Below are 26,457 nucleotides of genomic sequence, written 5' to 3'. Positions count from 1 at the left end.
CACCCCACCCCCTCTCCTTCCTCTCTGTCTCTCTCTTCCCCTCTCGCAGCCGAGGCTCCATTGGAGCAAAGATGGCCCGGGCGCTGGGGATGGCTCCTTGGCCTCTGCCCCAGGTGCTAGAGTGGCTCTGGTCTCGACAGAGCAACGCCCTGGAGGGGCAGAGCATCGCCCCCTGGTGGGCAGAGTGTCGCCCCCTGGTGGTAACAAGTGGACAATAAATATTATATGTGTGAATAAATTATACCTTCCAATCCAGTTTTTAAAACAGAAATGCTCTAAATCAGCAGAGGTCCCTATAGCTCTAGCTAATGGCTATGATAGAGAAGGCACAATTTGCAACCCTCTGATTTACGACTTCAGGGTAAGTCTGGGGAGTAAATGCATTGGATTTGAGTTTATCCACCAGAGCTAAACTTGGTAAGTCGGTGCCCCCAACCCCCACGCCTTGAGAACAGCCCGAGAAGCAGAAGGGAACTGGAACAGTAGAAAGGACAGTGGGGTTCTACTCCAGCCCAGACGCTCCTACTCCTGACGTGCGATTAACTTCAAGAGTGACTTTGGCCAAGGAGCCCTTCTCCCCAAAGTCTGAATAAGTGCCAAATGATGAGAATAGATCGAGGGGGCTCTGACATTCTGATCATACAGGTCACAAGTGACCAACCAGAGTGACCCAAGGGACTGGGAAACAGCCTGATTTCATAGCCAGCAGTCCTTCTACTGTGCCTGACCATGGAAACACCATGCCCACTGGAGTGGTTCCCGCCAACACGTGCGAAGGTAGTTTTCTAGAGCTGAACATGCAAAGAAGCGGAGTACCACCAACGGGCAATTTGGAGCATTCAGCCCTAAAACCAGGGCTGCTTTTTATAAAGCCAGAGGGTAAAGAGTTGGAGAGGCAGTTTAAAAAAAGTTGACTAGCCCTGGCCGGTTGGCTCAGTGGTAGAGTGTCGGCCAGGCGTGCAGAAGTCCCGGGTTCAATTCCCGGCCAGGGCACACAGGAGAAGCACCCATCTGCTTCTCCACCCCTCCCCCTCTCCTTCCTCTCTGTCTCTCTCTTCCCCTCCCACAGCAGCGAGGCTCCATTGGAGCAAAGATGGCCCGGGCGCTGGGGATGGCTCCTTGGCCTCTGCCCCAGGTGCTGGAGTGGCTCTGGTTGCAGCAGAGCATCACCCCCTGGTGGGCAGAGCTTCGCCCCCTGGTGGGCGTGCTGGGTGGATCCCGGTCGGGCGCATGCAGGAGTCTGTCTGACTGTCTCTCCCTGTTTCTAGCTTCAGAAAAATACAAAAACAAAACAAAACAAAACAAAACAGACTCATAAATACATAGAATATTCTGATGGTTGCCAGAGGGAAGGGGTGTTGGGGGATGGGTGAGAAGAGGTGAAGGGATTTAGAAGTACAAATTGGTAGTTACAGAATAGTCACGGGACGGAGAGTACAGCACAGGGAATAAAGTCAGTAATATTGTAACAACTATGTATGGTGCCAGGTGGGCACTGGAAATATCAGGGAACACGAAAAGTATGTGATTGTCTAACCACTGTGCTGTACACCTGAAACTAATACAAAATAATATTGAATGTAAACTGTAATTGAAAGATAAAATTTAAAGTTCTTTTCAAAAAGAAGAGTATGTTCTCTACTATTTCAAAAAAGTATGTTGATCACTTACAAAAGGAATAGAAATGTAAAAGATGTTTTTCAAAAGAAGGAAAAAAGAAATAAATGGGTAAGTTGTCCACTCTAGAGGAGGCAGGCCACAAATGACTGGATAAAGCCAGGGTGGACTTAAACTGAAATCTAAGGCAAAAGCTCCCTGGGGCAGGGAGACCAAGTGAAGAGTGACAAGACCCGCTTGGCAGTTAGAGGAGTGGACAGAGCACTGCTGCTGCTCCCAGCCTGCCTGTGCCTGGAGGAGGTGCTCACAGGGAGGGGCTGGCTGTTAAAGGGCCAGCAACATAGGAAACCTCTAAGGCAGGGGTCCCCAAACTACGGCCCGCCCGTGGGCCACATGCGGCCCCCTGAGGCCATTTATCCGGCCCCCGCCGCACTTCTGGAAGGGGCACCTCTTTCATTGGTGGTCAGTGAGAGGAGCACATTGACCATCTCATTAGCCAAAAGCAGGCCCATAGTTCCCATTGAAATACTGGTCAGTTTGTTGATTTAAATTTACTTGTTCTTTATTTTAAATATTGTATTTGTTCCCGTTTTGTTTTTTACTTTAAAATAAGATATGTGCAGTGTACATAGGGATTTGTTCATAGTTTTTTTTTTATAGTCTGGCCCTCCAATAGTCTGAGGGACAGTGAACTGGCCCCCTGTGTAAAAAGTTTGGGGACCCCTGCTCTAAGGGATGGGGATGGGGAGCAGGACCAAGCGAAGAGGCAGGGGCGCAAGAAACTGAGGGGAAGGGGATAGAGTCCATGGGTTCGGCTCTGGAAGCTGTGTGAATGGAACACAGATTTGGGGCAGGCTTTCCCAATTAGCCTTGAAAAGGAAAAAAGAATTTGCATTAGCCTGAAAAAAAAAAAAGGAATAAAAACAAGGAAGAGAGAAGCTCTGAGAATACCCCGCAGAGTTGCTGAGACTGCTCTGGCCTTTAAAATGCGAGGAGTATGGTAATGTGATAAACATGGCAACAAAGGGTTTGTCACCAAGCTAATTTTATTAGAACAGATCTCAAATGGCTAATTTCCTTTTACTAATGAGCAAATTAGTTGAATCTCTGATCTGTTCTTAAGGCACTTATACTAATAAAACATGAACGACAGTGAGATTTGCTGAGATGTGGCGGCGTGTGTATTTGGATTGAAGGGAAGCTCTGCGCATGCACACGGAGGGTTGCCCTAACACCACTGCCTTGCCCAGGGGTGCTTCAGGTCTGTGCAGACCTTCGGAGAGCCCAGCCCTGCCCGAGGCAGGCAGGATGTCAGACTGAGGCACAGCCCAGGGAACCAACCTAGGGGAGGAGCTGTGGAGGAGACAGGGTCTGGCAGGGCAGCGGAATCGGAGATGCTTCCAGCAAAGCCCTGAGCCAGGGTAAGATGGCCTCAAACTTTCAGACAAGTCCCCTTCAGGGGGGGGTTGCCCCTGCCTCTCCCACCTCCCAGCCGGTGTATCCTGTGTGTAGAGAAAAACTTTCTAAGACATTCCCAGCCTTCTGGCAGTCCAGGCTGGCTGACACCAAAGCAGAAAGCCTTCCTGTCGAACCATGCTTCCCAGGGCCACAGTAGGGGATTCCTGACTCTTGTTCTCTAAGTCAGTTATGCAGGGAAGTGGGAGGCAGGATGCCCAGCCTCTTCTGTAGGCAAAGAGGCTCTGGCTGGCTGGGTTCTGATCCGCTGGTATTTACAGCAAGCAGCTAGGAGAGGCTGCTGTGGGGTTGTCACCCAGTGGGAGAGGCATACTGGAAGGCCCTCAGCCAATCATAGCCCAAGGATGCTACTGGAATCCATGGGAGTCCAAAAGACCAGAGTAACAGGCTTTATTGAAAGGAAGAAAGGAACCCTGCTGGATACTTCTAGGGGGAGAAGAGCACCAGTTACAGACTAGGGCCGAGTTATATAGTGTTTGGGAGAGCCTGAGGGGATACTGAGCCTAAAGTCCTGGTATGTCTGGAATGCTCCTCCTAGGGGGGCTTGCCAGCTTCTTGGAATTCCTGTCTCAGGGGCGATATTCCAGTAAGGGTGAGGTCTGACAGATAAGCAGAACATCAAGAGGGCAGAATTCACATATCTATCAGATGCTGCCTCCTGCCTGAAGGATGGGGTAAGATGGTGGGCATAGGCCAATGGCTTTGAGCTGAGAGGAGGGGTCTGCACTTGCTTTGGCAGCATGCTTGGTATTGGCAGAGAGAGAAAGCCCAAAGCACTCCTGCAGTAGGACCAGGACACCGGGCTATCAGGTGGGTCCCACTCACCTGGCAAACACAGGCTGTCTACCTGTGTCAACCTGGCTTTGTGAAGAAGGAGCTTCCTGGGGAAGAGAACTAGCACCAGGCGGTCTCCCTGGCACCAAACACACTTGAGCGGTTACTTTCAGCCCAGAAGGGTTGGAGAGAGCCAGGGGTCTGGGCCAGTGGGCTGCACCTGAGAACTGGCCCAACAGTGAGCCTAATGAAGGGCTCTCAGAATGCCCAATAAAAGACTGAGGACCTCCTCTGGTTCCATTCCCAGCTCAGCCACATACATTTAGAACCTAACTTACATGTTTATAATTAACAGTGTGATTTAAGCCAAGTTGTCGGTCCCTCCAGACTTTCGTGTATTTCCCTTTAAGGGGAGATGCTCATACCTGCGTATCTCAGCTATCACATAGACTCAATGAGGAAAGAACCAGGCACATGGTAAGCGCTCAACAAAGGTATATGCTCTATTTCTGCAGGCTGAGTTTAGGGAGCTGTTGTCCCTTTTAAGCCATGCGGAAAGTGTAAGGTCCATGTGGAGCTGACAGAGAAAACAAGGGAGGAAAGTCCTCAGGTCACATGTGTGGGTACCCACGTTCCTGACCTGCTGAATGGGAAGGTCAGCCTAAGGGAAGAGAGCATCTCATCACTAGAAGCAATGAAGTACCTGGCAGGGCTGCTTCTGAGGACCCTCAACCCCCTCCAGGGATTTCCCTGCACACTGCCCTTGTCCAGCACCTGCCACAAGTCACATGTATCACAACCACCCTCCCAGAGTCTCTGGCCTTTCTCAAAATGCCCCGAGAAAGTCTCCTGTCCTTCAGTCCTCTTTGCAAGAAGTCTCCCTGGATCTGGTCTAAACCCAACCCCCAAAACTATCTCTGCAGGGAGCTTTTCCTGGTGGGTACCATAGGAACGGTACCAGGTGAAACATGCACCAGGCAGAGGGTTTCCAACGCAATCCATATGTGAACTTCACAGCCACTTTTCCCCATATGAGTTAACAGCTCTGACCTGCAGTGGAAGCCACAGCAACAGACCTCATCAGGGCTCCTGTCCTCTCTCCACCTGCCAGGTGTCCCCCCCCCACCTGTCCATGCCCTCCCCTACTTGTCCCTGGGGTCACTTCTCTGAAGTGCTTTGGTCTCATTCATTATTCAGCCACTTCCTCAGTTGAGAGGCCCAGGGGCCAGAGGGTTGGCAGCTGGTGCGTTCTTTCATCTCCCAGGTTCTCGGGGAATGCAGACGTGCAGGGCAGGTGTCCAGGGCGTTAGGTTCTTGGTCCTGAGTGTGGGGGAGACCTCACACTTTATGCTCCAGGACCCACAGATTAACCCAAAGGGGCTTTATCACCACTCTGGGGAGCTGCGACTGAAGGCACCCATTCCTACCCCTGCTTCTAAGCTCAGAGATCTGATTTGATCCCAATGTGAGTTTGACTGCCAGCTCTTCACAAGGGGCAAATGGGGGAGCTTGACTCTTGTGTAAATAGCCCGTGAGTCACCTGAGAATGAGCTTTGGGCAGAAGGCAGCATTAAAGCTTTGGTAACCCTTGAGCAGAGGGAGAAAGACCCCTCCTGAAACTACGTGCCAAATCTAAAGCCCCCATGAGAACCAGCTCCACAGTTCTGCCTGGCCTTGCTTGGATGGGCTGCGCAGGATGGGGGTGGGAAGGGGAGAGGCTCTCTCGCAGAGTGCCACACGTCACATGATGTTCACATGAATGGTGACTTGGCTCTGCCCCTGCTCTCTCAGGCTGCAGGTTCCTCTTCAGCCATCCACATGTCCTTCCTAAGATGCAACAACCAGCAACTTAGACTTCAGTTAGTTGAATACAAGCAAGAATCAGGGGAAGCAGGAGACATGTAGGGTCCTATTGCCTGGTCCTAAATATTTCTTTATTCCTTTTGCCTGTTCTAGATTCATCTCCCCACAGCCCTGACCAACAACAACCCCTCTCCCATAGGATCAAAACCAGAATATTTTATACACCTCTGTAGCCCCTCAAGTCTAGTGTCAGATTTCTAGGTCAAGCCAAAGAGACAGAGCCCGCCTGGCCCTCACGTTGGCGGGCAGCGTGTCAACAGGTCAGATGGAGGGAGTCAGAGGGGGAGATGGTATCCAGCAGGGGTGGCATCCGTCTCTCCTGCCGCTGTGCCTGGTACTACAAGGTCAGATCAGGAGTATGCCATGTTCTTCCACTTCACAAAGCCCCATTTCAGAAACAATCAAAAGGGACAACAAAGCTGAAGTCTCTCAGTAAAGATCACCAAAGATGGAGTATGTGGGAAGGAAAGCAAATGCCAGGGACAGCTGTCCCCATGGGTTCCAGGGTGGAAGTTTCCCCATAGAAGTCTGGGGATTCCTACTGAACACCCAGAAAACCTAGGACCAGACAAGATCTCAGAAGTATTTCTATAGCCCATTCTGCTTTTTTCAAAACCAAACTCCAGTGCTTCCCTCGGAAGAGGCCAGACTCAGTGTAGAGGATGGGATAGAGTTCTGGATTCCCAGTGGGCCATAGAGGGAGGCCCCTACCCAGCCTTCGAATCCTCTGCGGTCCTGTTCACAAGAGTCCAAGTGTGGTAGTGACATTGACTCACAGACCTGTCTGCAGCCAGTCTACACTGGCCCCACCAGTGTAGGGCCACATGTTCTAAGTGAGAACCGCCCTCAAGTGTACAACAGTGTCCGTGAGATCCTCACTACCTTTCCACACTCCTCCTACCAGGTTTCAGTTACCCCTCCCTACCACTTATGCCCATAATCCTTATCTTTCCACATCCCTCCCACACCCCAACAACCTGGTCTGGACAGCCCATCAGCCTGAAATGGGCTAGATGGACAGGAGCATCAGGAAAACATGAAATAAGGAAGAACAACAAACCAGGAGTCCAGGGCCCGGGCAAGGGAGAGCCACTTCTCTGCAGCTCAGTTTCCTCATCTAGAGTGTGTGCAGCTCCAATAATCCTGAGGGGAGTACCGACCACAGACACCCTGCAGAGCACAGTGCGTTCCTCACCTCGCCTGATGACAGTGGCTCGGCCACTGCCCCAGACTCAGGAACACCTGAGCGGCAACCTCTGTTGTGCACTAACAGAACCAACTCACTCAGGTTCCGCTAGCTGTATAATGAGAGGCACTGACTAGTCACTGTGGTTCCTTCCCACTGTCCTGGTCTGTGTGTCCCTGACTGCCTGAAGTCCCAGTCTACCTCTAAGGACGGTTTGAGAACCAAACGAAGGTGTGAGGGTGGAGGTGCATCACGGCCTAAAGAACAGAAGGGAGGACCTTGGGACCCACGAAGGGAAGAGAGAGAAAAGTCTTCCCTAGGCTCAGTCCCAGGGAGACATCACAGAGCCCTGGCTGGAGGGGCCAGGCTGTTCCCAAGGGCCTGGGGCCACCTGCACTCTGTCTCTGATCATAGCAGGTTAGTAACTATTTCTATTTTGGTTGGAAATAGTGGGATTTTTGTAGTTTTGACTTTAAACATTTTTTTATATTTTTTATTTATTTATTTTAGAGAGAGGAGACAGACAGACAGACAGAGAAGGGAGGGAGGAGCAGAAAGCATCAACTCCCATATGTGCCTTGACCAGGGAAGCCTGGGGTTTTGAACCAGTGACCTCAGTGTTCCAGGTCAATGCTTTTACCCACTGCGCCACCACAGGTCAGGCTGTAATTTTGACTTTAAAGATCTTGAGACCCCCTCCCTCTGTTCTTTCCCTTATTAAAGTTTCCCTCACCCAGCTTATGTAATATCCAAAATCAATGGCTAATTTTATTGTCTATTGAGAAATGAAGGTGGGATATACAGAGGGAACCTGCAAGTCAGGAGGCAGCCCCTGACTGACCCAGGGGACAGGGTGGGGGCAGGAGCAGAAGGCCAGGCAACTGGCTTCTGAGCTGCTTGTACAGGAGCTGAGCATTGGGGTCTCCAAGGGCCTGGGGTTGGAAAGGGCCCCAGAGCTGAGCTTTAGGTTGACAAGGCCACCACCTCCGCTCCTCTGTGCTCTCTCACCCCCAAACATGGTCTGGAACATAGTAAGTCCCTTGAGGCTACAGCTCAACCAGTGAAACGGGGCTCGATCAGCCAGTTCCAACAATTGTTGGACTTTAAAAGAAAGGAATTCAAATTCATATGCAGGCTGCTTAGATACCCCAAAACTGGCTCCCAGTGGGACCTGAGGTCCAAGAAGGCTCTATATCAAGGCATGGTTGGGTCTAGAGATCCAAGAGGTGAGACATCTAGAAAATCTTTTTTTAGCCTGACCAGGCGGTGGTGGTACAGTGGATAGAGCATTGGACTGGGATGCAGAGGACCCAGGTTCAAAACTCCAAGGTCACCGGCTTGAGCGCAGGCTCACCAGCTTGAGCACAGGGTCATTGGCTTGAAAGTAGGATCATTGACATGACCCCATGGTCACTTTGAGGGCAAAGGTCTCTGGCTTGAAACCCAAAGTCACTGGCTTGAGCAAGGGGTTACTCGATCTGCTGTAGCCCCGGTCAAGGCACATATGAGAAAGCAGTCAATGAACAACTAAGGTACTGCAACAAAAAATTGATGCTTCTCATCTCTCTCTCTTCCTGTCTATCTGTCCCTATCCGTCCCTCTCTCTGTCTCTCTCTCTGTCTCTGTCACACACAAAAAATAATAATAAAAAGACTTCTAGAAAATCCTTTTTTAAAAGCAAATTAAAAAACCGTGGAAAAACCATAGTGATGGTAAGATCGGTGATTGACTGAGGTTATATAGGGAGGGAGGGGTGAACAAGTGGAGTACAGGGGATTTTTAGGGCTGGGAAACTATTCTGCATGACACAGTAATGGTGGATACCTGTCATTACACATTTTTCCAAACCCATAGACTACAAGGCCAAGAGTGAACCTTAACCTAGGCTATAAACATTAGTTAATAATCATGTATCAATACTGGTTCATTAATTGTAACAAATATGCCACACTAATGCAAGATTTAATAACACAGAAAACTGTGAGGGGAATTAAAAGGGTACATAGGAGGTCTGTGTATGTTCAAATTAATTTTTTTAAACCCTAAAACTGCTCTAAAAATATCAAATTCTATTAATTAAAAATGTAATAATAGGCCCTGGCTGGTTGGCTCAGTGGTAGAGCGTCAGCCTGGCATGCGGGAGTCCCGGGTTCGATTCCCAGCCAGGGCACACAGGAGAAGCGCCCATCTGCTTCTCCACCCCTCCCCCTCTCCTTCCTCTCTGTCTCTCTCTTCCCCTCCCACAGCCAAGGTTCCATTGGAGCAAAGTTGGCCCTGGCGCTGAGAATGGCTCTGTGGCCTCTGCCTCAGGCGCTAGAATGGCTCTGGTTGCAACAGAGCGAAGCCCCAGATGGGCAGAGCATCGCCCCCTGGTGGGCGTGCCGGGTGGATCCCAGTCAGGCGCATGTGGGAGTCTGACTACCTCCCAGTTTCCAACTTCAGAAAAATAAAAAATAAAAAATAAATTTAAAAAAAGTAATAATAATAATAGCTAAAATCTGGAAATAAACCAAATGACCATTATTGGGTAAATAGTTAAACAACTTGTGGTACATGCTTACCATGAAACACCGCTCCATAATAAAAAGAATGAACTTTCGATATACACACACACACACACACACACACACACACACACACACGGAGCCCTAGGTTCTGGTGACTGAGTGACAGAGCTACTAACTAACTGGCTGTATGACCCGAGATAAATCACTTGCACATTCTGGACCTCCAAGTGGCCCTCTGTGAGCCCATTTCGCTGCCTCACTCCTCTGGTGAGATGAAGGATGAGATAAATTAATCTGATCCCTCTCTGGCCTCCAAAGAAGACTCTGCTCTTTGGCAAACCCCCCCCCCCTCCATGGCTCCACCCCTCCTCGGCTTTCCTTCCGCTTGCTCAGCCAGAGCCCTGCTCCACAGGACCACAAGCCCACAAGTCAGCAGTAACAGCCCACGAGGCTCCAGCCACTCTGGAGTCCCAATCACTTTCTCCTGTGGTCCTAGCCCTCCTTCTGCTCTCTCAACTTGTCCATACATCACCAGTGATGTAATATCCTTAAAAAAAAAAAAAAAAGAAAGAAAAAGAATCATTTTGTTCTGAACTAACAGAGTCAGGCCTCATTGTTCCCAATATCGCCAAGCAATTTCTGAGCTAGGGGAATGTTGAATTGGAGTAGGAAGACAGGCAATTGGTCAGGGTCAGCTCACATGATAGGGAAAGGGTTTGAAAGCTCCAAGGCTGTCAGAGGTAGGGCTCAGCTTGAAATTAGAAAAGAAGGATACTGGGGTCTCCATAGGTGCAAGCAGAGGCGACACCCCTAATATTTTCTAGCTCTGCACTTCCGACATCACTCACCTCACTCAACTGTGGATTCACCTGGTATGTAGCATCTTCACCAAATAAAATCTCCTTTAAATAATGCTGTTGTGCCCTCAGAGTGCAACCTTCTTAGCTGCAAGTTTCTGCAATAGAAATTCCAGCCAAAGAGATTTTAGCAACTCTAAAGCCCAAAGAGCACCACCCAGTCTCTGTCTGCCAGATGACTACCAAGTGCCCCCTCTAGGAAGCAACCCATTACCCAGCTTTGAGAGAGTGACTCCCCCCTGCCCTGGCTAGCATGACATGTGACTTTTGCACAAATTTAGCACCACTCACATTTATTTAACTCCTAATACTAGTCCTCATGATACAAACACAGCACTGAGCTCTGTAAGTTAACAACCTAATGCTATTCTATCGTTATTAATATATGACATTTATGAACATGGGCCACATTTATTTATTTTTTTATTTGTTTGTTTACTTATTTATTTATTTACCATAATATCTTCAGTCCCAAGCACTGTTCCAGAGATATCGTAGGGACTTCATAAACGTTAAAGGAGCAAAATACTCTGGTAACTATATAGTCTGGACAGTGTTGATTGGTACAAATGATCTAAAGGGGCATCAGAAACCTCTTGAAGTTCATTTTCCACAATCCCAGAACAGTGCTGCCCAACAGAACTCTGTGTGATGACAGGAGGCTCTCCATCTAAGCTTTCCAAGACACCATCACTCTCTACATGGGGCTATTGAGCGCTTGAAACGTGGCTAGTGCGATGGAGGTACTGAATGTTACATTTTAATTAATTTCATTTTAATTAATTTTAATGTGAATGGCCACACTGAACCGCACAGCTCTAGAAATAGGTGTCACTGGAGATGGAGCTCGTAAGTATTGAATAAAATGAACGTGCAAGCTCCTATTAAGAGCTCAGTGCCGCAGCATGGCGTAGTAATAATGAGCGCAGCCTTGGCTTTGAGTCCTCTATCTGACATGACTAGCAAGTTATTAAACTCTGTTCCTGTTCTTCACATGAATAACAAGAATCACATGGACCACACAGGATTCCTCTGAGGGTCAAATAAGTTAATACATTTAAACAGCACCTTGCAGAGACTGAGTACTCCATACATGTTAACTGTTCCTATCACTGGAGCCCAGTAGGCATGGAAAATGTCTGTTGAGTCTGAATGCGCGTCCACAAAAAAATTATTTGTTGATCTATATTGATCACTTAGGAAGTGTCAAGCGCTGTACTTAGATCTTGAAAATAAACTCTGAGCAAGGTACAGTTATCAACATATTAAAGGAGAGTAGCTGAGGTTAAAGGAGGTTAAGCGAGTGTCCACATTCCAGTTGGCAATATGCCTGATTCCAGAAACCCTACTCAGCCTATTTCTTCACCTATAAAGTGAGCATTGGAATAGTATTTATATCACATATTTGATGAACAGATACGTAAGAAAATGTGAACGGCGTGGGCATAGTATAAAAAGATGGCTCCCAGTTGAGGCACTTTGTCCCCCAGGGGGCATTTGGCAGAGTCTGGAGACATTTGGGTTGTCTCAACTGGGTTGGCATCAGGGTTGCTGCTAAATGTCCTACAAGCGCAGAACAGCTCATGGCAAAGGATTCTCAGGTCCAAGTGCCGAGGCTGAGAAGCCCTGGCCTAGAGCCTCATAGAACAGTGTTCAGTACATACTAACAACAAGGGAAACAGAGGTGTGCTTTTGTTCAGAGCCTGGAACAGCAAGCAGTGCTGTAGCAAGCAGGGTAGTAGGTTCAGGGAAATAACTCAGTTCTTCAAATCACAGCCACATGAAAGAGCAATGTGCTTGGCAAACAAAGTCCCCACCCTCTAGACACCTGTGATGAGATTGTACTGAAGAGGAGGAGGAGAAAAAGGAGGAGGAGCCAGGAAGCTGAGTCATCCAAGACCATAAAGGAAGGGGGTCAAATCACTGCAACCCATTGTCTCATTTCACAGGGGAGAAGCGGAGAGAGCACAGGAAGGCCAGAGCTACAACGTGGACAAAAGGCATGGAGTTCCTGAAAGGCCAATCACACCCCTGTACCCCCAGTTTTTCTATGTGCAAAGTATGAATGATAATTCTGCTTCTCCATTTGACTGAAAGCTGCCCAGTCTACAGTGAAGTTAGTGAGTCAGCCAAGCTCCATCACCAACATCACTACCATTTACTGAGCACTTATTGTGTGTCATGTACTGTACTAAGGGCAAAATCTCATTTAGCCTCATAACAACCCTGTTTTACAGATGCAATAACTTAGTCATCCTCAGACTGTCGGAATCTAGAGCTACAATTCTTAATCACAGTGCTGTACTTACCCTTGGCGTCACACTGGAGCCTGAACAATGAATGAAACAGGCCCACGTCATACCTTGCCCTCTGCCACATAACACAACTAGACTTGCCATGCATCTTCCTGCAGCTCCCCGAGATCCTAGCTCAGTGTCTGGCATCCCAGACTGAGATGGGGAGGTTGACCCCTGCGCTCCATGGCTGAAAGATGAAGTTGCAGCTTCTTCCTACTGTATGCAGGCCCCCATCCTGGACATTCACAACCTGATTTAGGCCAGTGCAATGACACAGGCAATGAAATAATAACGGTGCATAGAAGATAAAACAAAACCCTGTGGGGGTTTGGAGCTCACACCTTAGTGCTTGGAAATCAAGAGATGTGGATAGAGAGTAGAGAAGGCTTCATCAAATCCATACACTTACACTAGAATTTGAAGAAGGAAGATGAGTTCTGACAAACTCGAAGTGGGATGTGAGGGAAAAGTCATTCCCAGTGGAGGGACAAGGCAGAGGTGGGCAAGGCAGCTGAAGTAGGGGAAGGAGGGTTTCGGTCTGGGCAGACTGTGGGAGACAAGATGTGCTCGTCCTGTGATGCAGACAGATGAAGAGGGGCACCTCTAGCTAGGGGCAGATTAGTGTTAGCACTGCTTCAAAAGGGATCTGCAAGGGAATTATTATTGGTGGTAACAAGCGAGCACTCATTTAGCTTATATCCCACATTATACAAACACGGCATTCAGCTCTGCGAGTTAAGGCCCTAATGCCACTCCAAATTAAATTCATCAGTGTCTTAATTAAGATCTATATTTAGTCCTTAATTAAAGGGGAAAGAAAAATTCATGATGTTGCATAGTAGAGATTCCAAATAGAGACAAGTCATCTCTCTGCCAGTAAACTGTGCACATGCCCACCCACTCTCAAGACTCGGCCCCCGCCAAGACAGGCAATCCTTTCATCCTTTCTTCCTCATTCATTCCTTCTTCTTTTATTTATTTCACATCTATTTATTAAACACCTACTATGTGCCAGACACCAAGCTTTGGTCCTGAGGCACCATAGGAAATAAGATAGAAATGTTCCCTCCCTTCAAAGGGCTCACACTCCTAAGAAGAATGCCAATGGATACACACGTCTCAGCTTTTAGACCCCTTCCCCCCAGGTCTCCATTGCTCTAGCAGGGAGAACCCATACACTCTCAGTCAGAAGCAGATTTAATGGCAGACACACCAGGCATGCGCCCTGGGCCCCGACTTCTGAAGGGCCCTGCAAAACCCCAACTTTACACTTTTTCCTAATGACACCAAATTTGGTTTCATATGTGCAATTTTAACATTAATAGTACATAATATTTTTTATTTTAAAATATGGTTAACATGTATTTTTATTTTCCCTGTCTCTCTCTCTTTTTTAAGGGGTCCAATATTTTCTTCTGCACCCAGTGCCTCAACCAACCTTAATCTGCCTCTGCTCTCAGTGATGCCATGGCTGCTAATGCCTTCATCCAACAGCCAGAGAAGGCCTTAAGGAGTGCCCAGGTGGGTCATGCAGTCAGTCTCTCTGCCCCAGCATGCTGGGTAAGCTCCCAGGTGGGCCGCTACAGGGCAGACCCTCAGGAACCAACCCCGTTCAACACTCCCATCCCATCAAGCAAATGATGAAGACTAGTTGTCAGGAAGATGAGGAAGGGGTCCGTGAGCTTCCCTTCAATCCTAAGATTCTAGGATTGTCTGTCATCAACTGGACCACAGCACTAAGTGACTTCACTGAACAGACTTTATGAAGGAAATGTCATTGAACACAGGACATTACATCTACAAGACCTACTCAGCCTGGCAGTCTGAGTTCCTGGGAAATCAAGTAACCCGGTCAAGTAAACAGTCAGCAAAGGGCCAGTGCTAGAATACACTTCTGTTGCGCCAAGGACTGTACCCAGGGGATCACAGACATGGGTAAGCCAGGGTTACTGTCCTTGGAACGGCAGATGGGGATGGGAGGAACTGGTGCAAATTAGGAGGGAGTGTCTTGAAGATAACAGAATATGAATGTGAATTATCAATGAAATCTAACCTTGCTGCCCTTTTAACCCCTCAGAAAATGTTTTTCTCCCGGACCCCTGGGTCCCTCCCCATGCACAGTGGAATTCTGCTGGGGAAGGAGGAGCTACTCCAATCATGACACACAACACCGAAGTGCCAGACACAGGCGCCTGCTGGGTCCCGGGAACCGCTGGAAGCCTGACAGCTGGCTTCCCTGGGCAAATGCGAGTGGGCTCTGTGCTAAAGATGTAGACCTGGCTGGCCAAAGAAAGAGACAGAGGCATATCTTTCGGGAGGGGGGGGGGGGCTGGGGGGGGTGAGTGCACAAAAATACATAAACAAGAAAGCAGGCTAGTTAAGAAAACCAAAACAATCGTGGGGGGCGGGGCGGGCAAGGTGAGAAAGACCGGCTGGAGTGGGCCTGGAGAGGACCCCCGTGCGTAGGTGTTCCACTCCGCCGGGTCCTGAGCCGGGCCTTCCAGAACCGTCCCCGCTACTTTCCTGGGGGGGGGGGGGGGCACCCAGGGACCGCAACGCCGCCTTCCTCGCCTGTGTCCCACCGGCGGGGTGCCCAGACGGCGGAGCTCCGAAGCAGAAAACCGACAGACAAGCAGTCCACTCTCCAGCACAGTCTGGTGGGAGCAGGGGCCGCGGTTATACTGGAGCTAGCGCCGGGGCGCCCAGGAAGGACCCCGGGGGTGCAGCGGGTCAGGGCGGCCACGGTTGCTGCCGCCCTAAGAGCGCGGTGGGCGCATCAAAGCGGTGTGGCCGTCCGTGGCCAGCCGAGCCGGCAGCTTTCTTCTCCCCGATTAATCAGCGGCTACAGCGCGGTGCTTTGATCCCCCGAAATCAAACCCGCCGTCTGATGGGTGACTTGATGTTATGCTAATCCGAGCTGATTGAGCTGAGATAATTACACTTCATCCAGGTTTCCTGGGAGTTTCGAATAAATATTGATGCACATCTGTCCCCCGCTCAGGTGTAGAGAGAGGAGCTCTGCTTTGGCAACAGTGTCGGCTGGCCCAGGAGCCTGCGCTCACCGCCGCCCGCCGCCTGCCTTCTCCAACCTCCGCCTGCCTTTGCACCGCGCCGACCTGCCGGGAGGAAGCTAGCGGCTGGGATGCCCAGGACCTCGCTGCGAGGGGTCCGCGAGCCGCCAAGGGGAGGCGACAACCTGGGCTTGTATCTCAGCGCCCCCGTGAGGACCGTGTGATCTTGGACATGTCACTTTACTTCTCTGAGCCGCAAAGCCTACCCATTTATCTAGATGAAATGAGATGCGTGAGAAAGGCTGAACGGCAAGGAGTCACTAGGCCACCGAGAGCGGTGGGGCCAGGGCAGGTAAGCTGGGAGAAGGCGCCCCAACCAGCGCAGCCTCCCCGGGAACGCTGCATCGCTGGCTGCGCGCTCCAGAAGATACAGAAACGAACAATAAAGCTAGCGTTTTGTTGGCGCTGCTCCTCCCCGAGGACTAACTAGGGGTGTTTGTAAATCACTTCGAAGGCAATACTGGACCCAAGTGATAATGATCATTAGCCCTGTCCCAACACGCTTACCAAACAGCGCTGGAAGTCCCGGGGTGCCCCCTTGCCAGCCTGCACTGCCACAACTGGAAGACGCCAAGTACCAGGACTGCTCCTGGTCTGCACCTCTACCCCTCGTCACTCTCTACCTCTCTCAGGTCCTAGAGATCAGGATGCCAGGACAGAGCTGCGGAAAGAGGGGCAGCGGGAGTCCAAGACACAACTAACTGCAGATGTGTCCATCCCCACTGGGGGTAAGGGGATGGTGGTGTCCAGGAAGACCTTACCAGCAGGCGCTCCAAGTTTGGAGGTGTAGGGGTCTGCCCAGGGACCTCTTACTGACCCCAGACAGCCTGAAGCGCAGTGTCTTCCTAAATACTGCACTCACCCCGGCCGCTGCCGCTCCCCATTCAGGGAGCCCCCACAACCATTCTCCTCATTGACCAAAGACCCTTTGCCCAGCCCCTGCTGAAGGGCCATGGGGGTGCAAATTCAAGCTTAGAGCGGGTTTGCCAGGCAGTGTACCACACGGTAATTCTGGCAGACCTCAGCCTTAAGACAGAGCAGTAAGTCTTCAAGCTGAGACTGCATGTCTTTCTCCCACCTTTGCTAGGAATGGTGTCTCTACGGCGCAGACCTGTGAAGGGTGTCCATGTCACATCACCAGCCAGAAGCAGAGCCGAACCCTGGTCTGAACAGAGCTGGATGAACACATCTACTGCTCCCTTGGGATAACACAGCAATACATAGAAAAAATAATAATAAATGATGTGCACAGTTCATTGTCATTTACAGAGAGCAGCAATGTGTATTATCTCAATAGGTTCCAATGAGCCACTGAGGCTCTGAGGTGTCAGGGCATGTGCCCTAAGTCATACCCTGGTGAATGGCAACGTTGGAGCAGGAGCCAGAGGGTGCTGGGCCCAGATCCGGGGCAGTACCTTCAGCCCACCCTCTTGGAGTGGCCGGGACCATATTTTTTTTAATATTTATACATGTACCTCTTGCCTACACTGTTGCTCATGCTGCTTTCCTTAAAGTGAGCATTATCCAACCACAAGCATTTCTGCCCAAAGACATTTCCTGATGTTTTCAGAAGCTAATGGATATGTCTGAGCCCCTAGACCTGTTCCTCAGAAGCATGAAAAGACAAGCCCTTTTAATGGAGTGAGGGGGTGGGTGAGAGCAATCCTGCCCTTCTGGAAGAGAAGACTCTGAACTCCACAAAGCAGAAATCAGACCACACACATCCCCTTCTTCATAATCCCAGAAACAGTGTTAGCAGTGCTAACAGTGTTGGTTGAAGTCCTGGCTAACAGGGATAAAATGGAGAGAAGCAAGCAGCCTGAGGTCTGGGAGAAGGAAGGCGAGGCAAGGAGGACTTTAGTTCCCGTCCCCCCTGACACCGGGCCTCCGCAGCTCTCTGGAGCGGGGGACCTGCTCCTCGGCTCTGCACAGAAATGCATGGATGTGAACAAGACCCAGGTGAGCACACTTATTCATTAGCTGATATACAGGCACCTTTTGGTCACCAGGTGTCATTCTTTACTCTTTTCCCAAAGTGAGAAGGAAGCGGAGACAGAGAAGTGCCGCTCCGGCAGGTCTCGCTCACCCTCTCTGACCGCCTCCTTGTCCAGTCGTGGCCCCCATCCCCGTGCTCAGCAAGCTTCCAAACTTCGTGTGTGGTGAGCAAACAGCTCCACCTGTAGTTAGTGACCACACTCACTAATCCAGAAATTAAAGTGCCCGGAGAAAACAGGCTAATCAAATTATACATTCCTGAGAACCATTTATAAGCTGGGTACATTCTTTAATCTTAATTAGAAATCTGAGCAGCTCTCACCATCTCTATAATCAACATTTAAACGGCGCTGACCCCCCATGGCACTAACCTTGAGAGCCACACACCCTCCTGGGAGCTGGGGGTGCCTCCTCCCTGGAAAAGGGGTGCTCTGGAGCTCTGGGCAAGGCTGAATTACTCAACTGCCCTCTCGGAACCCCATTCCCTTCCCCCACCAAGGGCACACATGCACGGAGTCTCAATTTACCCAGTTCACTGCCCCCACACACACACTCCCATCGACCACCACCCCAAACCAGGACTGGATTTAGGTCCTCGTATTTCTCACCTGACAGTTGTAACACCTTTCTAGCTGGTCCATTCTCTGTGCTGCAAGCCTAGGATCTTTCTACAAAGCACTTCTGATTCCTATAAAACTCTGAGGTTCCGGCCCTGGCCAGTTGGCTCAGTGGTAGAGCGTCGGCCTGGCGTGCAGAAGTCCTGGGTTCGATTCCCGGCCAGGACACAGGAGAAGTGCCCATCTGCTTCTCCACCCCTCCCCCTCTCCTTCCTCTCTGTCTCTCTCTTCCCCTCTCGCAGCCGAAGCTCCACTGGAGCAAAGATGGCCCGGGCACTGGGGATGGCTCCTCGGCCTCTGCCCCAGGCACTAGAGTGGCTCTGGTCACGACAGAGCGACGCCCCAAAGGGGCAGAGCATCGCCCCCTGGTGGGCAGAGCGTCGCCCCTGGTGGGCATGCCGGGTGGATCCCGGTCGGGCGCATGCGGGAGTCTGTCTGACTGTCTCTCCTCGTTTCCAGCTTCAGAAAAATACAGAAAAAAAAAACAACCAAAACTCTGAGGTTCCTTGAAGACTTCAAGATACAATCCTACAGCCCTCTCCTCCTAGCACACTGCCTGAGGCTTTGAGGCCCGGCCCCTGCCTACCTCTCTATTCACTCCTCCATGATACTGAAGGGGTTCAGGGTATGCCACCCCAAAACATGCCACTCTGGCATAAGAATTACTTTGAGCTGAAGGCAATTTTTAAAAAACAGACACAGGACAGACTCCCTGGCCTCCTCCTCTGTAGCAGGAAGGCAGGACGACTCTTAATCGCCGGAGACAACTCGAGACTTACCAGCCCAGAAGTGGCACCAGAGGAACCTACATAACAAGTCTTGCTAAAACAATCTTTATCTTTCATTCATTTCCCCTGTATATTTACCTTCCCCCAGTCAGCCTCCCTGAAAATCCTAACCCCTGTTCCTTGTCTTGTCACCTCTCTACAAATTTATTGTTTTTATGATGCAATATAAGCCCAAGTTCTGATTGCCCCTTTGAGTTACACATTACTGAGTTATTTCTTGTTAACCTATCACTTTTCGGTCTAATTTTCAGGGTTCTGGGGAATGAACCCAAGATAGGTAGAGGAAAAGAGATTTTTTTTTTGCCTCCCCTACAATACTGAACTACTAGCATCCCCTGCATACACCTGGCACTTTAATTTTCTGAGCTCTTGCACTATTCTGCATCCTGCCAGGAATGTTTTCCTCTGGCTTTAACAGCCTAGTCAGTTTCTGTTTAGTCTTTAAAACCTTGCAAGGAAAACATATGTTCACACAAAGGCTTGTACAGGGAGGTTCACAACAGAATAATTCATAATAGCCCCACACTGGAAACAATCCAAATGTCCATCATCCGGTGAATGTGTCATCAAATGGTGGTATATCCATCCCATGGACCACAACTCAGCAACAGGAAGAAACACACTATGGTTACAGCAACAAGAATGAGCCTCAAAAACATTATGTTCAGTGAAATAAGCTGGACACCCAAGGCTATGGATTATATGGTTCTATTTACATGAAATTTCTGGAAAGGGTCAACTCATAGAGGCTGAAAGCAGACTGTGGTTGCCTTGTGCTCAGGGGGGACAGTAGTGACAACACACAGGCATGAAATGACTCTTTGGGGATGATAGAAATGTTCTAAAACAGGCCTGTGGTAATAGTTACACAACAGCTTAAACTTAAAAATATCATTGACATGTGCACTTACAATGGCTAAAATTAATGGTATAAATAAAATGAATAGCAAAGCTATTTGTTAATAAAGCTAATGGATGGATGGATGGATGGATGGATGGATGGATGGATGGATGGATGGAGAGATGAACAGGTAGATTTGTGATGAAATAGGTGGGTTGAGTGTCACTGAAAAATTCCTTCAACTTCTCTGTATAGTTAAATTTTTTCACAATAAAATGTTGAGGGTTGGCCACCTGTGGTGGCACAGTGGATAGAGTGTCCACCTGGAATGCTGAGGTTGCTGGTTCAAAACTCTGAACTTGCCTGGTCAAGGCACATATGGAAGTTGATGCTTTCTGCTCCTCCCCTTTCTCTCTCTCCTCTCTAAAAACAAATAAATAAAGTCCTAAAAAAAATTTTTTTTTAATGTTGAGGGGGTGTGCTTGCTCTTTGGTCCTTTCTCCTTTGCTCTCCCCCACTCCGCTCACTGGCTCTGGAAAGAACTCTTCACTCCATTTTACTAATTATGTTTACCTTACACAGGTTCTGTCCTTGTGAAGCTGATCTTGGTCCTGCCCAGGGTCACTTGAGGCTAGAAGAAGTTTATTGTTTAAGAGATTAAGATATAATAAAACTTGTGGGGGCTTTTTGGAGGGAGTGGTTTGTTTCAGTGGCTTAGTAAAATTTGCTATACGTTTGGACTGCTGGAATAGAAGCCTAATTTACATACTGAAACTAGTGCCTGTTGGGAGAAAAGAAATACATGAATGACCTAACCTCAGCTCCCTAAGACTCGAAGTCAGGGAGATCTGTGGCTGGACTAACGGCTATAGAATCCCGGCCCTGAATGTAAAATTATCTTAAGGTAAGTAACCTGGACCCAAGTCAAGCACGTAAAAGTGCATAGGAGAGGGCTGGTTTGGGCAAACCATGAATACGTGCGTAAGTGACTCCAGACACAGAGAGTGTTGGACAGCATTTGTACTTTGATGACAATGGCCGAGCATATGAGTTAGATCCATGAGTGCTGCAGGGTTGAAGCCCAAGAGCAGGCTCCACAGAGGTCTGGCAGGGCCATAAGGACCAGAGGACAGAGGTCAAGAGCCGGTGGGCTGTGCAGAGCACTGTCAGCTATGAGACACCACAGCAAGTCAAAGCCATCCTGGGCCCTCAGGCTACAGCTCTCTCTGCACCTGGCAATGAGAAGCAGGCATCCCATTTGGACTAAGTATGCCATCAGGATTACTGAACCATGCAAGGGGCTGGGAGAACCTCAGGAGAGAAATCCCAGACTAACTGCTGGTCAGGAAAGTGTGCTTTCAGGCACCCTGATTTAATAGGGTAGATGTGATTGTTCCCCAAGTTTATGCAGAGGTTCACACCAGTTGCAGTTGTATAGACTGCCTACCTGTGCTTCGTCCTGTATCTATCTGACTAGACAGTAAGACCTGTGAAGGCAGGAACTGCCTGTGATTTACTTCTACATCCTTAGCACAACTCTTGGCACGTGGTAAGTGCCAGTCTGGGAGCCAGGATTCTTGATCTGTGACCCCTGCTGACACCAGCCAATTGCATAGCATCAAGCAAGTCCCTGTAGCCTGGGTTTTTTCTGCCCCATGTCAGCTATACCAAGAAAGGAGCAGGGACAGCATGCTTGTGAGGAACCTGAAACTTTTTGGAGGGGGAGAGAACTAATAATAAAGCAGACTTTAAGGCAGAACGCCCCTAAGGAGAAACTCCGAATTAGCCTCAAGTTCATCCATTCACTTATTCATTCCACATTTGACTGGTATTCCAAGGCACGGTGCTCAGATCCAGGGACAGAGCCATGAATATGACAGCCTGCTTGTGATACTCTCCCGGGCTGGAATAGAATATTATTTCTCTTATAGGATATAAAAGTACTATTGGAACTGTATCAGTTAGCATGCCATTGGTGGCAAGTCACAAAAATCCTTTCTCAAGAATGACTTAAATCATAAGGACAATGTATTATTGTATGTAGCAGGAAGTTGACTCACCCAAGGGCTCAGTGATGTGACTGGAATCCCAGCTCCTTTCTGCCCTCCCCCTGTGCTCTCCCCTGTTGGGGCCTCATCTTCAGTTCGGTGACAAGATCTGCTGCAGCAGTCCAAGGAGTCCCTCCCAGACCTGACAGCCTGCAGCAAACAAAAGAGGTTGAGCTTTCTCTTCCTGTAGCTGTCTTCTAGAAGCAAGAAGGCTTTTTTTCAGAAACTCCTTTGGTCCACCTCTTTTTATGTATCTTATTGGCACAAATGTGGATTGCATTCCCAGTTTCCCAACCAGTTACCGGCAAGAGGGACTGGGTTTATTTTAGACCAATCAGACTTAAACCCGGGGCTTGAAAGTCATAGGAGTCATCTTCCCCTAAAGCCACTGGTTGTGCAGGAGAGTGGTGCATGCCCAAATTATATCAGGGTCTGTCATGAATTTTTAATAACAGAGATGGAGACGGGGTGAGCTGCTGACAATGTTCATGACAGATTCCCCGAGGACTGGATGGACAGCCAATAAAGCTTTCTAGGGAAGGTAACCTATGGACCGGGTCTTTAACAAATGGGCAGGTGTTATCAAGGACACGAGAGAGAAGGTTATCCTAGGCATTGGGCTCAACATTAGCGAAAAGTGTCGCAAGGTGTTTGAAAGACAAGGAGCTGCAGGACTGGAGTGCTTGGGGACATGAGGGGCATAACAAATCAAGACCCAGCTAAAAGGAGGAGCCAGGTAACATGGTGAAGGTTCTCACATGCTGGGTAAGGAGCTTGAACTTCAGTCAATAGGCATCAGAGGAGTCCGGCTTCTGTGAGAGCAACTTTGAAGGTAATGTGAGAATGTCCCAGTGTAACTGGGAGTGAGCTGGAGTGTTTCTAGTTGGGAATATTGCTGCACTTCTCAAAATGTCTTGTCCCACACTATTAGAATCTAGTCAAAGACTCCTACCGCTGGAGGGATTTCAGCCACAGAAGGACTGACCCCTGCAGTCCTTTGCTGGGCTTCCCGGAACCAGAAGGTGGAAGAGGGGAGGGGAGGTAGTTTGGGTCAGAACCAAAGGCTAAAAGAATAGGTCCCATGGGCTTCTAGACACTCACTCGTCAGGACTCTTCCAAGCCCCCAAGGGGACTCTGGATAGTCCCCTTGATCCCAGGAGCTCAGGGCCCTTTTAGAGGCTACTCAGCCAGCTGCCCAGGGGTCTCCGCATCCCAGAAGAAAAGATACAGTGCCAGACCGGCTTCCGTAGGGTGAGCTCAGGCGTCTTCCTCAATCCTTCTCACTCGCTTCTCGGCCCAGCACCCGGGCTCCTATTCTCGGCCCAGCACCCGGGCTCCTGTGAGTGCAGTTTCCTCTCCGTTATCTGCTGGTGCGCGCTGCCTCCAGGACCGCAGCAAGAGGAGACTGGTGTGACATGGAGGGGCCTCAGTGAGTAAGATGGATGATCTCTGTCTGAGAACCAGAGCTAAATACAGGTGCTTGGTTGTGTTTCTTGGTGTACTGACTGCCTCTCAGACCTGTCACTCTTCCTTATACCCTAGTCGCCCAGTTGCTGCTCCCATTTGAGGCAGGCAGGTGTTACCAGCTCCATTCTCCAGATCAGGAAATGGAAAGCTCCAAAAAGTGAAGTCCTTCGCCCAGGGATGAGCCTCCTGACCCCACCTCACATCTTTTCCCATCTTTCCCTAGAAGTTATTTAATGGGGAGAAAGCTATGGACACTAGCCCTAACCCAGAGAACTCTCGCCCTAGGCCCAACCTCAACACCCTAATTTCAGCTCAAGGAAATTGCCTGACAAAATCGTCCCCCAGAAAAACCTACATGGTCAGTGCACACAAGTCCAGGCCTCTTTGCAAAACTTTAGCCAATGGCAGACTTTGCTCCTTTATTTCCCCACTCTCCTCCCCCAGTGAAAGCAGTCACTGTGGCTTCTATAAACCACAGCCTTAAAGTACCTGCTCACATGTCCTCTCTTCCAGGCAGTCCTCCCAGCCTCCTAGCACCCACCTCTCTGCTCCCACAACCCTGGATTCATGCTTCTCAACCTACTATACGCTGGTCAACCTCCTTTGCCAAACTGTGGACTTGTCAGGATATCACTTTAGTCATCCTGATGTCCCAAGCAAGACAGGCCAGAACTCACGCCCAAACTGGGCTCAGGCTGGGGCCCTGGCCCTGAATCTGCTATGCCATGTCCTTGGAGAGCTCAGGACATGGGAGGTTCTCAGTGGGGATAACGAACAGGCCCCTAGCTCTGTCCTGCACTCCTTTCTCCATCACTAACTATCCCACCCAAATCCACAGCTTCTCTGTTGGATTTCAGGGAAGGATGACACAGAGAAGAAAGATGCCCCTCGCTAACCAGTCAGAGGGCTGCTTCCCACCACAGGTGGGGCAGCTGGTCAGTTCAGGATCTGGTAGAAGGTCCTCAGGACCAGCTCCTAGTGATGGTCAGAGGTCCACACAGAATCAACTTTTGCCAAGGTGTCTGCCCAGAGGTATCAGGGACCATGCTCCTCAATAACGTCAAGGGCAGGGCTGGTCCGATGGTAGTTGGTTATCAGAACTTATTAACTTAGTGTCACTAAAGGTCAAGGGCAGGCTATTTCTAGGTGAAGACAGGGTCATATATCTTGGCAGAGTGGCCCATGAAAAAAATTTGCTCAATCCATGCATGTTGAATGAATCAACAAAGAATGAGTGCAGCCCCCACCCTTACCTGAAGCCCAGTGCCTCTGTGGGGCCGCAGCCCCCAGGAGAAGATTTGGCCCCAGGACTGCACGGAGCATGCCCCGGCCACTGAGGCAGCAGCTTACAGGGAAATCAATAAGGAGGCGGCCCCGTTGGCAAGGCCAACACGCTGCTCACAGGCTTCTGCAAACACAATCATCTCCTCAGTTATTAATGGCCCCGCTCACTGCCTCTTCATTAGTGCTCAAATATCAACAGAAACCCGTTTACTTACCATGGGTTCCTGCTCACGCCGAGCAAATTTGGACAGGCCTAGTCAAACAGGGAGCTTGTTGTTGGGCTAATGACAGAGCCCAGTGTAAAGTTTAGCAGCGGCAGGAACAGGCAGAGAGGGCACCAGGCTATCCCCGTCCCTAGGGAGAGCCCAGTGAGAGCGACAGGGGGAGGGGAGCGGTGCCAGGGAGAAGTGGCTGTGCTGAGCCCCGGGCCACACAGCCGTGGGCCTCCATGTGGACCTCTCTGAATCCTTTACAACCATGAGTGATGTCTTCAAACCTTCACATTGATCCTGGGAACTGGGCCTGGCAGGAATTGCAAGGCAACATGGAGTAGTGGCTGAGGACATAGGCTTAACAGCTAGATAGAGGACAGGTTCAAATCCCTGCACCGGCTGTGTGGCTAGCCACAATTTACTTGGCCTAAGCCTCAGTGTCCTTGTCTGTAAAATGGGAAGTCTGGTAGTACCTACATCGTAGGGATGCCATGAAGAATAACTGGGATACAGCACAACGCAGCGCTTAATCCCCAGACTCCTCTTTCATAGATGAGGAAGCTGAGGCCTGGACAAGTGTGGACTTTCGTCCAAAGTCGTGTGCTTAGGGGGTGGCACAGGCAGCCTGGAAGCCGCGGCTCTCCAGTCCAGGTTCCAGGCGCTGTCCCTCCGCATCTCCCCAGGTCTCTCTGTGCTGATGTGCACCCTGCGACTAGTGGCCAGAGCCGCCCTGAGGCTCAGCTCGGACCACCCCGAGCTGACCAACCCTGGAGGCCCTCCGCAGCCCTGCCCCGGCCCTTGCGCTTGCTCTCCGCATGTCAGCATCTCTGTCCTCTGTCTCCAGTGGAATGTCACCTGAGAGTGGGATCCTGTTTTCCATTCTCACCCAGTCTGGGCCTCTCAGAAAGCATTGTCTATTCCTGAGGTCTCCCCAGAACAATCCATCTGGGCCCTGTGACGGGGGGGCCTTGTAAATTTTCTCGGTGGCCTGAGTTCAGTCCCTCCTCTCAGTGGCCCAGCCTTGGGGAATGTGTCCCACCAGTCATTATCTTACCAGGGATCTGAACAGTCATCATTTAATGTCTTCTCCCTGGGGCACCACAGGCTCTCAAGGTGAACCCAGGAGTCATCAGAAAGGACCAACCTCTGTTGGCCACAGAATCAGAGGGACTGACCGAAGGAGGTGGGCAGGGAGCAGATGATTCTGGTATTAGAAATGCACCTTCTTCTTCCTGCCAGACCTACCATCATGTGCCTGTTGCAAATAGTTGCCCAGCATCTATTGGTATCAGGGTACCTCCATGCTAGGCTCTAGGGATGCCAAACTACAGGTCTTGTCTATTACGAGGGTACATACAGCAAACATATCATGATGGTCAGAGCTAAGCAGGCCCTAAAGAAGGAACAAAGAAGAACTGGTTCTGTCTGGAGAGACAAAGGAGACTTCATAGAGCACGAATACTTGAACACAGAATGACAATGACACTGAGTTTCCAGGCAAGGAAGAAAAGAAGGGCCTTCCAGGCCACACCCACAGCATGTGTGGACAGCTGTGAA

General features: G+C 49.8%; 1 long non-coding RNA gene across 1 annotated transcript in view; it reads right to left on the bottom strand.

Moving 5' to 3' along the window:
- The window catches only part of LOC136388976 (uncharacterized), a 29,814-nt gene extending 11,982 nt beyond the window's left edge, over nt 1–17,832 (bottom strand). The window contains exons 1-2 of the long non-coding RNA XR_010748226.1: nt 17,735–17,832; nt 16,156–16,309 (exon numbers count right to left, since the gene is read on the bottom strand). This is a non-coding gene — a long non-coding RNA (uncharacterized lncRNA). The remainder of the gene's footprint in view (nt 1–16,155; nt 16,310–17,734) is intronic.
- Nucleotides 17,833–26,457: the final 8,625 nt, after the last annotated feature.

The sequence above is a fragment of the Saccopteryx leptura genome, chromosome 1, assembly GCF_036850995.1.
Source record: "Saccopteryx leptura isolate mSacLep1 chromosome 1, mSacLep1_pri_phased_curated, whole genome shotgun sequence".
Lineage (NCBI taxonomy): Eukaryota > Metazoa > Chordata > Mammalia > Chiroptera > Emballonuridae > Saccopteryx > Saccopteryx leptura.
The sequence above is the reverse complement of the archived record's forward strand: the minus strand, read 5'-3'. Positions and strand labels throughout refer to the sequence as shown.